The sequence below is a fragment of the Coffea arabica genome, chromosome 2c (genome assembly GCF_036785885.1).
Source record: "Coffea arabica cultivar ET-39 chromosome 2c, Coffea Arabica ET-39 HiFi, whole genome shotgun sequence".
Lineage (NCBI taxonomy): Eukaryota > Viridiplantae > Streptophyta > Magnoliopsida > Gentianales > Rubiaceae > Coffea > Coffea arabica.
In genome coordinates this window covers 60,631,411-60,644,420 of record NC_092312.1, presented here as the reverse complement: position 1 = coordinate 60,644,420, position 13,010 = coordinate 60,631,411, and the positions used below count along the sequence as shown (strand labels likewise).

The 13,010-nt window shown below is 36.7% G+C and overlaps 1 long non-coding RNA gene across 1 annotated transcript; it reads right to left on the bottom strand.

The window, feature by feature from the left end:
- Positions 1 to 583: 583 nt before the first annotated feature.
- On the bottom strand, positions 584 to 1,951 carry LOC140035366 (uncharacterized). The gene is made up of 2 exons (XR_011839504.1): positions 1,642 to 1,951; positions 584 to 1,268 (listed from the first exon to the last, which is right to left on the bottom strand). It is a non-coding gene; the product is annotated as an uncharacterized lncRNA (long non-coding RNA).
- Positions 1,952 to 13,010: the final 11,059 nt, after the last annotated feature.

The window sequence follows — 13,010 nt, the reverse complement described above, 5'->3', positions numbered from 1 at the left end:
AGAAAAGCGGACAGAACACATAACACATAAGCCACATAAACACGCAACCTATCTATTACATCGGGGGTGCCTAACTACAATCTAGAAGGGGAAAATATAATAAAACAAATCTAATTATCCTATCTATTACATTTTTGAGGTATTTAAATGCCTCTTGAATCATTATAAAAATTAACTAAAACATATATAAGAAAATTTGAATGAATATTTAAATGAAGTAAATAAAGCATATAAAAATATATAAACACATAGGAACAAATAGGAGCACATAAGAGCACGTAATTGACATTGAAATAATAAAATAGAGGTACCTCCCGTTTGAAGTGGTGACTAAATGGAGTCAAATTGTCCTATTTATACTCACAATGAACAAAAGAATCATGGCACCACTTTAATTGAAAATAATAATAATGTTAAAATACTAAATTCACATTAACATGTCAAACGCAAAGAAATTTAAGAACATCTAAAAATTGCAAGTTGAATATGTTCAAAAATAACATAATTAGTTATTAAAGAAAAGAAACAATCATAATAAAGAGAGTCAAAATTCATCAGGGACTGAATTGCAAAGATTGAAAACTTTTAGGGACAGAAGTTATATTTTTCCAAAGTTTAAGGGTCAAAATTAAATGAAAGATAAAATTCAAGGACCAAAGTGCAATTAAATTAAGTACCTAAGTGAAAGGAATTTAAAATATTCTGGGCCGAAGTGAACTACTCCAGAGATCAGGGGCTAAAGTGCAAAATTTGATTTCTGATTGGGGAGAAAAAGGCCATTGGGCCATTATTTATTTCTTTGGGCCGAAAACTACCTAAGCCCAACCGAAAATTCATAGAAACGAGCAGGCCAGCCCGTCATTTTATCACTCAAACCCGACCCAGAAATGCATGGGCTCCAGCCTCCTAGCCCATCCGAAACCCAAAAGAAAAAATAAACCAAAACCCATTTCCAAAACCCAACCAAAACTAACTCCTGGCCCAACCGAAGAAAAAACATTAGCCCAAACCGTTTTCTTTCTTTTCTTTTCTTTCTTTTTTTTTTCTTCTTCTTCTTTCTTTTCTTTCTTCCCCGTTCGTTCCGTCTCTTCTTCTTCCCAGGCGAGCTGAAGCTTCAGCTGGCGGCCATGGTGGTCGCCGGTGGCGCCGCCGCCGCCGACCGCTACCGCCGGTGACCTCTCCGGTTACCAAAAATCCTCAAAATACACCCCCTCACTCGATTTTTCGCGTAGGTTCCATTTCCGGAGTTAGTTTTTACAAAAGATGATCTGAAAGTGGCCAAAAAGTCAAAATACAGTCCAGTTTTTATTTTTTAAAACACCCAAATCTTTCACCAAAAATCATAAAAAATATATTACAATACTCCTTATAACCTCTATAATACAACTATGATTTTAATTTGACAAGAAAACAACATAAAGAGACTAGAATAAAGCAAAACAGCCCCTAAAATTCATTTTTTCCATTTTGGCATTTTCACAAACACTTGACATGCATTCATGGGCCCGTTTCTTTTTTCTTAGTTCTGTGCATGAATTGTCCCAAAAATTAGCAACCCAACAACCAAGGAAACCAGCAAAAGCAAAAGAAAATTAAACAATGAAGCATGGATTTAATGTGCTAAACAAAACTAAAAATTACCTCAATGTAGGTGGCAATCGCTTGGTTGAAGTTTCTGATGCAAAGCTCCAATTATCCAACCGGTAGCTGCCTTGTTGTGTGCAAAATGTGTTGGAAAAATATTGGGAGAGATGAGAGCCGAGAGAAGGAGAGGCGTTATTCTTTTTTTTTTCTTTTTTTCGGTTGAGAGACCAGAGAAAGAGCCGAGGGAGTTTTTTTTTCTTGTCTGTTTTTGTTTCTTGTCCCTGTGTCAGGGAGAGAACCGAGAGTGTGCTGAATTGAGGGAGTAGTTTTTCTTGAGCCCCAAAAGTGCCGTTCATTTTTTTGTCAGTCCCCGAGATTCAATAAAACATAAAATTTGACAAAAATTTGGCAAAATTTTGGTGTCTACACATGTTTTGGGGCACCACTGAGTTTTAGCTCACCCCACGTTTATTTGTTTTCCTTAACAGGTTCTGGAAATTGAAAGTTTTGAAACTTACTCATGTTTTCCTTTTGGGATGTATTTGAATACTATGACTACTTTTATGGGCTGTAATGCGTTTAATTTGGATAATGTATTTTTTATTTTGGATTGCCACTTGAAGCTAGAAAATGTGTAAAACTTAATTTGGATGCTTGGCTTGATTATCGTATTTTGTTGTATGAATTTTTACTTAGTTGGGACGGTACGATTCTATTCCGCAGTTCGTAACGCGTGAGATTTTTAGGAGTCGTCGATTGGCTACGTTAAATTACTACTATCTCTGAAGTTAATGTGGTTTTAGTGACAGCCTTCTTCGGGAGAATTGTTTTGTAATAGATTAGGTTATTCTTCGAAAGGATTTGGGTTAGAATGCTTGCGTGAGTCCTGGCGAGAGTTGGGCAGACGGCCCGCCAATCCTTTGGTTCGCCTTAGGGGGAAGTGGGGTCGCCACATAGATAACATTGATTTTTCTAAAGCATTGTGTGATCTTGGTGCTAGTGTATCATTAATTCCTTTAACGGTGGCTAGACAATTGGGTTTGCATGAGTTTAAACGTACTAATATTACTTTGCAACTAGCAGATATGTCTATTAGATATCCATTGGAAGTGTTAGAAAATGTATTGATAAAAGTTCAAAAATTTATTGTTCCAGTGGATTTTGTGATTTTAGATATGGAAGAAAATATATCTATGCCAATTATTTTAGGTAGACCATTTCTAACTACTGCTAGTACTATTATTGATGTTAAAAATGACAAACTTAAGTTTCAAGTAGGTGAAAAGAGGTTGAATTTAATTTGAATGAAATGCAAAAATACCCTTCTTTCACCGATCATACTTATTCTATTGGTATAATTGATAAACTAACCCAAGAGATGAGCCAAATTAATTTTGACTTCGATTCTCTTGAGTATTGTTTAATGAGTTTAGGTATGCAACAAGGAGATTGTGAAGAGATTCAAGAATTGGTCAAGTATTTGGATTTTCAAGCACCTTATAAAAGAGGTAAATTGTATGAAAGTCTTGGTCAAGGAAAAGAGCTTCCACAGCCTTCGGAAGTTGATCCTCCAAAATTAGAGTTCAAACCACTTCCAACTCATCTGAGGTATGAATTTCTTGGAGAAAATAGCACTTTGCCTGTAATTGTTAGTGCTGACCTTGATGATGAGCAGTGCGCAAAGCTGTTAAGAGTTCTAAGGAGACATAAGAAGACAATTGGATAGACAATTTCAAATATTAAAGGTATAAGTCCATCTATATGCATGTATCGAATTTTATTGGAGGACAATTGCAAACCAGTAGTGGAATCACGAAGAAAACTCAATCCAAACATGAAAGAGGTGGTAATAAATAAAATTCTTAAGTGGTTTGATGCAGGTATAGTCTTTCGTATCTCCGATAGTATTTGGATTAGTCCAATTCATGTGGTACCAAAGAAAGGTGGAATAACTACAATTGTGGGTAAAAATGATGAATTGATTTCATCTAGACTTGTGGTAGGGTGGAGAGTGTGTATTGATTATCGTAAGTTAAATTCGGTAACAAGAAAAGATCACTTTTGATGCGGATACGGGTGTGCAGCGACTTCAATCTTGGGTCAAGGATCCTTTGGTCAACATTGGTGGTCCGATGACAAGATCAAGATCCAAGAAGATGAAAGAAGCTTTACAAGCCTTGATCATTCACCATACAAGTAAGGAGCAAGCTAAGTTTGAAGATTTGATGGACCATGAAGTTACCTTGTTCACTTGTACGTTTAAATTGAAAGAATAATCTCATACTTGTTAGCTTAGTTGGTAGTTGTCTTAAGACTACCTAGTTTAGTAGTTGTTAGTCGTTGAGTATTTTATCACTTATTGGACCTTATCGCAAAGCCTTAAAGAGTTGGCTAGTTTATTACTTATTGGGCCTTATCGGGAAGCCTTAAAGAGTTGGCTTTTTATGTGGACTGAATTTAGGGGTGGCAATTCGGGTCCAAATCACGTTGGCGGGTCGGGTCTGACCCGACCCGTCAGAAAATATGTTGACCCGAATCTAACCCGCCAACCCGTGACAGGTTAGGTATACTGACCCGAACCCGAAACAGACCCGACCCGCCAGAAAATATGTTGACCCGAATATGACCCGCCAACCCGTGACAGGTTAGGTATACTGACCCGAACCTAAAAATTTCAGGTTGACAGGTTGACGGGTTGGCGGGTCGATCCGAAATGACCCGAAATTTAATTTTAATTTATTAATTTATCACTGTAATTTCTAATAAAATTAATTTCTTACAAAACTAATTACATAATCAAGTAATAAAAATTTAAATAAATAATTCCAAACCAAATCTAAAATAAATTAAATACCGTAAAAGTGTTTTATCCCAAACAAAATATAAAATAAATTAAAATAGTATAAAAGTAAAAAATAATATAATATATTATTTGTCCAAATATAATAATTTCAACTTCACACAAATTAAATAAATTCATTTAGGATTAAGTAATTAATGCCTTTGAAAAAAAGAATAACTTAGTTTAGTTAGATAAAATTATTTTTATGTTTATTAAATTATTTTTAATTCGTAAACAGGTCATATCGGGTCATATCAGGTCACCACGGGTTGACCCGAAATCGACCAGTTTTCTTTTCGGGTTCATCGGATTCAACCCGATTCTGACCCGAATTCCCGGAACCTCAACCCAAACACATTAATTTCGTGTTAGGTTCGTATCGTGTTTTCATGTCGTGTCGAAAATTGTCACCCCTAATTGAATTCCTATTCCAGGTTTATGTGGTCCGGATTTGCCCTAGTTTTAGCCTATAAAAGGCACCTATTGTATGAGTGAAAGGGAGATGATTACAACCAGAAATCGTGAGGAATTTTCCTTCAAATTCTTAATCGAACTTACTCTTGAATTCTTGAGTTCATTGCTTAGAATTCAAATCTGACTTTATCGATTAGGTTGTTTCCTAATCGTGGTATCTCTTCATCCATCATTATTTGCTTAAGGTTGTTGATTTTCTTTGTGTGTCAGAGGTCTTGCATTCATGAGAACAATCGAGTTCAATTTCTATTGGGAGAAAAGATCCAACTCTGATAATTATAAGGTTGGGAGGGTCTAGGAGGGTCTTCCCCTAGGGTTGCTCATCAGTTGGTATTAGAGCATCAGGTTAATTCTCTTTTAATTGAAGTTGATCATATCTTGTTCGTTTGTGTCTTTTGTCAAAAAAAAAAATACTAGTACCGATTACTGTTCATCGTACTGTAGCGATTACTGTTCATCGTTACTGTATCGAATACTGTTCATCGTTACTGTACTGTTCACGTTACTGTTCATCCGAGTCAAAAAAAAAAAAAGAGTCACGTACCTTATATTGTTTTAGTGTCCAAGTTGCTAGAGTATTGCTGGAATTTTCTTTTGAGTATTGCTGAAATTCTGTTTTGCCTATTTCTTGAGTATTGGTTGTTGTTCTTGCAAACTCTAGACACCACAACATAATTTGGGGAAGTTCTTGAGCTCCTTGAACAAAATTCTTGAAGTTCTTGAACCACCAAATCTTGTTTTGAAAGTTCTTGAACAATAAATCAAGAACTAGGGTTTTCTTGAAATTTGCATAACCTTTCATCCGTTTTTTCTTGAACTTGTTGGTGTGACCTGAATTTGTGTTCCTTGAAGAGCCGAAGCAAAAAAAAAAAAAAAAAAGGAGAACAAAAAAAAAGGAAGAAGAAAAGGAATCGGCTCTCACACAAAGGAAATCAAGTTTCCCAAATCTTGAGTTTCCAATTCTTGATTAGTCTCCAAATTTTGATTGATTTTTCCAAAAAAAACTTGAGTTTCCAAATCTTGATTGGTTTTCAATTCTTGAGTTTCCAATCTTAATTGAATTTCAACGACCCCAAACTACCTAACCAGACCCCAAGTACCCCAAATCAGTTTCCAAAGCCAAATCTAAACTACCACAAACACTTTAGTCAAACAGCCTTTGAATTCTTGAGTTTCTAAAATCGATTGAGCTAGTTTTTGCTAACTGATTTGACTAAAATTTGAGGACTGGTTCTTGCGTTATTTGAGCACCCTAAAAGCACTACTTACCATCCAAAATACTGACCAGAAACTCAGCAAAAACAGCAGCTCAAAAAAAAAGTTCTAGTTTCGGGTAGAGTTTTTCTAAGATTTGCAAAATTCTGCTTTGTGTCTTGTTACTTGCTTATAGGGTAATTAATTCTGGAATTTTTGAGAGTTTGAGTTGTTTTAAGAACTTCGAGAAGAAAATTGAGAGTGAGTGTGTTTCCGTGAATGATACACGAGTGCTTGCAAGGTAGACTAGGATACACTTGTTTTGCAGGTTGGACAATATGTCTCAAGAGGGGAACATGCCTGAGCCGTCTGAAACTGACATGTCACTCAAACTGGTGATCTAAACTCTTCAAAAACAAGCGGAGAGACATGAAATTGTGATGACACAAATATCCGACAGATTGGCTGCCATTGAGATACGAGATACTGGAGATACATACAATAGGGTTTCGAGTGTTCAGAGTGCTGATCATGATGCGGATGATGAGGGATATCATTCCAACACCTCCTTTCGATCAAGGAAAAGCCAAAGGGGAGCGAGGGAAGGTCGAGACCGATCTAGGAGAACCGATGACAATCTTGGTTCCATCAAGACCAAGATGCCTACCTTTAGTGGGAAAAATGATCTGAAACTTACTTGGATTGGGTTAGGTGAGTTGAGCAAGTGTTTGAAGTCCACAATTACTCTGAAGAGAAAAAGGTGAAACTTGCAGCTATTGAATTTCAAGATTATGCATCTATTTGGTGGGAGCAAATATATGCCACAAAGAGGAGAAATAGGGAACCACCGATTGACATTTGGACTGAGATGAAGCAAATGATGAGGAAACGATTTGTACCCTTCCATTATACCACGGACTTGTACAATCGGCTCCAACGACTCACTCAAGGTTCTAATTCGGTTGATAAGTACCAAAAACAAATAGAGGTAGCGATGATAAGGGCCAATGTACAAGAGGATCCGGAAGCAACCATGGCGATGTTCCTTAATGGATTAAATTTTGAAATTAGGAAGAAGGTTGAGCTTCAAGACCACTTTGAACTTCAACAAATGGTGTCTTATGCAGAGGAGGTGGAAAAGCAAGCCTCATCTCTAAAGACACCTAGTGGCCGAACCACTACATCTTCTTCCACTCCTTGGAAAAGAAATCAATTGCCAACATCCAATGCTTGGCCAAGGCAAGGTAATAGAGAGAGGAAAAACAAGCGGATGGAACAACCGTTCCATCCGAGTGCAACTTCTTCTAAACCAACCCTGCGGCCGACTCTTTCAGGGACAAACACATCTACCAACCAGCCAAAGGCATGTTTCAAATGCAAGGGAATTGGCTATCTCATGGCTCAATACCCTAACCGAAGCATCATGTACATGAATGGAGAGGAAGTGTGGCAAAGCGAAGGAGAGGAGGAATATGCGGACATGCCATCGCTTGAAGAAGAAGGGAAGGATGATGACATGGTTGAGGTAGAGGAGGACCCCGTAGCACGAACTATGGTGACTATGAGAGTGCTTAATGCCCAAACTCAAGAAGATGATTTTCAACGAACCAATATCTTTCATATGAGATGCAAAATTGGAAATGAGGTATGTCTTATGATCATTGATAGTGGCTCTTGTACTAATTGTGTAGCCGCTGATTTTGTGGAGTAAAACCACATTCCATGGACTTATCACCCTAAATCATATAAATTGTCTTGGTTAAATGATGGGGAGAAGTCAAGGTGACCAAACAGTCCTTAATTGCTTTTTCTATTGGTCGATATAAGGACCAAGTTTTATGTGATATAATTCCTATGCATGCTAGTCATGTCTTGTTGGGACGTCCTTGGGAGTATGATAGATAGACTGATCATATTGGACTTACCAATAAGTATAAGTTCATTATGGACAACCTCAAAATCACTCTTTCACCATTGACACCTACACAAGTGTATGAAGAACAATTGCGTTTAAGAAAAGAGAGAGAGAAAAAGCAATCGAAAGAAGCAAAGAAAAAGCTGAATGAGAGAGAGAATGAGGGAAAAAAGAAAGTAGAGGCCGAGTTGAGTGAAAAAGAAAATTCGAGTGGAAAAAAACTCAGTGAGGCCGAGAACTTGAAAGTGAAAAAAAGAATTTTTATGCAAGTGTGCGTGAGGTAGATATACCTTTGAATGCACAAAGTCTTCTCATAGAACTTCTGTACAGGGAAGCTGATTATTCTTCTTTTTATACACTAGGCATAACCGATTCTCTTCCTAGTGCAATCTACTTTTTTTTGCAGGAATTCAAGGATGTGTTTCCAGAGGAACTACCGAAAGGATTACCTCCAATTCGAGGCATTGAACATCAAATCGACTTTGTTTCTGGAGCAATTCTACCAAATCGACCAGCCTATAGAGCAAATCCGGAGGAAACAAAGGAAATTCAAAAGCAAGTCAACTCCCTCCTTGAAAAAGAACAGGTTCGTGAATCTCTTAGTCCTTGTGCAGTTCCGGTTATTCTCGTGCCTAAGAAAGAAGGGACTTGGAGAATGTGTACAGATTGTCGTGCAATTAATAAAATTACTGTTAAGTATCGTCACCCTATTCCTAGGTTAGACGATATGCTAAAAGAATTGCATGGAGCAATCATTTTCACTAAAATTGATTTAAAATCTGGTTATCATCAAATAAGGATAAAAGAAGGTAACGAATGGAAAACTGCTTTCAAAACAAAGTATGGTCTTTATGAGTGGCTTGTGATGCCTTTTGGCTTAACAAACGCTCCAAGTACTTTTATGAGATTAATGAACCATGTTTTAAGGCATTTTCTTGGGAAGTTCGTTGTTGTTTATTTTGATGATATATTGATTTTTAGCAAGTGTTTAGAAGAGCATGTTGAGCATTTGTGACTTGTTTTAAGTGTCTTGCGTGAAAATAGGTTATTTGCTAACCTGGAAAAATGTGTCTTTTGCACTCCTGAGGTTAACTTTCTTGGTTATATTGTTGGTGCAAATGGCATAAGTGTTGATCCCGCCAAGATAAAGACCATCATGGAGTGGCCGACTCCAACCAATGTGTCTCAGGTAAGGTCTTTTCATGGTCTTGCAAGCTTCTATAGGAAATTTGTTAAAGACTTTAGCACTATTGCAGCACCTTTGAATGAGATAATTAAAAAGAATGTGGGGTTTCAATGGGGAAAAGAGTAAGAAAAGTCGTTTAATAAACTTAAGAATTTGTTAACTTCAACACCTATTCTTGTTGTGCCTAATTTTGATTTGATATTTGAAGTTGAATGTGATACTAGTGGGATTGGCATAGGGGCTGTTTTACATCAAAATAATAGGCCTTTGGCATATTTCAGTGAGAAGTTGAGTAGGGGAGCTCTTAATTACCCTACTTATGATAAAGAATTGTATGCTGTTGTGCGTGCTCTTGAAGTGTAGCAACATTATCTTATGCCTAAGGAATTTGTGATACATACTGATCATGAATCAATTAAATTCTTTAAGGGGCAGGGTAAGTTGCATAAAAGACATACGAAATGGATTGCATTTATTGATTCCTTTCCATATATCATTAAGTATAAGAAGGGAAAAGATAATGTCGTTGCGGATGCATTGTCTAGAAGCTATATTTTGATCACTAACCTGAGCACTAAGTTACTTGATTTTGAGCACATTAAAGACTTATATGCACATGATGCTGATTTTTCTAATGTGTTTCAAGCTTGTGAACATGCTGCATTTCAAAAGTTTTATAGGCATGAAGGCTTCTTGTTCAAAGAAAATCGCCTATGTATTCCCAACTGTTCACTTAGGGAATTACTTGTTACAGAAGCCCATGGCAGAGGGTTGATGGGACATTTCGGTATTGATAAAACTCTTGACATTTTGCATGAGTACTTCTATTAGCCTAAAATTAGGCGTGACATTGCTAACATTTGTGATAAGTGTTTAAAGTGTAAGCAGGCAAAGTCAAGGAGTAACCCTCATGGATTGTATACTCCTCTACCCGTACCTCATGCTTCTTGGACAGACATATCCATGGATTTTGTGCTTGGCTTACCAAGATCTTCTATAGGTATGGATAGTATCTTTGTTGTAGTGGATAGATTTTCTAAAATGGCTCAATTTATCCCTTGTAGGAAAACAAATGATGCGCGCCATGTTACTGATTTATTCTTCAAAGATGTGGTTAGATTGCATGGAGTACCACGTACTATTGTAAGTGATAGGGATGTGAAATTCTTAAACTATTTCTGGAAATCATTTTGGGGAAAGTTGGGAACTAAGTTGCTGTTTTCTACTTCTAGTCATCCCCAAACGGATGGTCAGACTGAGGTAACCAATCGAACCCTTGGTGCTCTACTTCGAGCCATTGTTCAAAAGAACTTGAAGAAGTGGGAAGAATGTTTGCCTATTACTGAGTTTGCATATAACCGAACCACTCATTCTACTACTAATCATTCCCCTTTTAAAATTATTTCTAGGTTTCAGCCGCTAACCCCCTCTAAATTTATCACATATTCCTGTTAATGAGTGTTTAAGCGCAGATGGTGTCAAAAAGGCAGAAGCTGTTCGGACCTTGCATGAGAGAGTTCGAGCTCAAATTGAGAAGAAAAATGTGCAATATGCACAACATGCAAATAAGGGTAGAAAACATGTTGTATTCGAACCCGATGATTGGGTTTGGGTGCACATAAGGAAGGAAAGGTTTCCAGCATCTCGACGGACCAAGTTACATCCAAGAGGAGATGGACATTTTCATGTACTAGAGAGAATAAATGACAATGCTTACAAATTGAAACTTCCAAGTGAGTATGGCATAAGCGCATCTTTTAATGTATCTGACCTATCCCCTTTTGACTTTGATACAGAATTTGAAGATTCGAGAACGAATCCTTTCGAGGACGGAGGGAATGATGCGGATACGGGTGTGCAGCGACTTCAATCTTGGGTCAATGATCATTTGGTCAACATTGGTGGTCCGATGACAAGATCAAGATCCAAGAAGGCGAAGGAAGCTTTACAAGCCTTGATCATTCACCATACAAGTAAGGAACAAGCTAAGTTTGAAGATTTGATGGACCATGAAGTTACCTTATTCACTTGTACGTTTGAAGTGAAAGAATGATCTCATACTTGTTAGCTTAGTTGGTAGTTGTCTTAAGACTATCTAGTTTAGTAGTTGTTAGTCGTTGAGTATTTTATTACTTATTGGGCCTTATCGCAAAGCCTTAAAGAGCTGGCTAGTTTTTTACTTATTGGGCCTTATCGGGAATCCTTAAAGAACTGGCTCTTTATGTGGACTGAATTTCTATTCCAGGTTTATGTGGGCCGGATTTGCCGTAGTTTTAGCATATAAAAGGCACCTATTGTATGAGTGAAAGGGAGATGATTACAATCAGAAATAGTGAGAAATTTTCCTTCAAGTTCTTAATCGAACTTACTCTTGAATTCTTGAGTTCATTGCTTAGGATTCAAATCTGACTTTATCGATTAGGTTGTTCTCTAATCGTGGTGTCTCTTCATCCATCATTATTTGCTTAAGGTTGTTGATTTTTTTTGTGTGTCAGAAATCTTGAGTTCATGAGAACAATCGAGTTCAATTTCTATTGGGAGAAAAATCCAATTCTGATAATTACAAGGTTGGGAGGGTCTAGGAGGGTCTTCCCCTAGGGTTGCTCATCAACTTTCCTTTACCATTTCTTGATCAATTATTGGAGAGAATAGCCAGATACGAATTTTACTGTTTTTTTGATGATTTTTCAGGATATAATCAAATAGCTATAGCTCCGGAGGATCAAGAGAAGACCACATTTACGTGTCCTTATGGCACTTTTGCCTTTAGAAGGATGCCATTTGATTTATGCAATGCTCCTGTGACTTTTCAACGTTGCATGATGGCTATATTTTCATATTATATTGAAAAAATTATGGAGATATTTATGGATGATTTTTCTGTATATGGTTCATCTTTTAACCATTGTCTTCATAATTTGAAATTGATTTTGCAGATATGTGAGGAAACAAATCTTGTATTGAATTGGGAGAAATGCCATTTTATGATAAAAGAAGGAATTGTCTTAGAACACAAGATTTTCTCCAAGGGAATTGAGGTGGATAAAGCCAAAATAGAAGTCATCGAAAAATTACCACCTCCAAGCAATGTCAAGAGGATAAAGAGTTTTCTAGAACGTGCCAGTTTTATAGACGATTTATTAAAGATTTTTCTAAAATAGTAAAGTCGTTATGTGATTTATTATATAAAGATACCCCTTTTTAATTTAATGACAATTGTTTGGTTGCTTTTGAAAGGTTGAAGAAAGAATTAATTTCTGCTCCAATTATAACTTCGCCCGATTGGTCACTACCGTTTGAATTGATGTGCGATGCAAGTGACTATACAGTTGGAACAGTTTTGGAGCAAAGAAAGAAGGAAGGTTGCATGTCATTTATTATGCTAGCAAATTGCTAAATGAGGTAAAACTCAATTATGCAACAACGAAAAAGGAGTTATTGGCGGTGATATTTGCTTTAAATAAATTTAGATCCTACTTAGTAGGATCTAAAGTTATCATATATACGGACCATGCGACTCTTAAATATTTGCTACATAAGAAAGATGCAAAACCTAGACTAATTCGATGGATTCTGTTATTGCAAGAATTTGATGTGGAAATAAAAGACAAAAAGGGAACGGAGAATCTCGTGGCGGATCATCTATCACGCTTGGAATACATCCCAGTCAATAATCAAGTTCCTATCCAAGAAAATTTTTCGGATGAGTTTGTCTTAGCAATCATAAATTCTCCATGGTATGCAGATATTGCTAATTATTTGGTAAGTGGAGAGATTCTAAAAGGATTTAATTATCATCAAAAGAAGAAATTCTT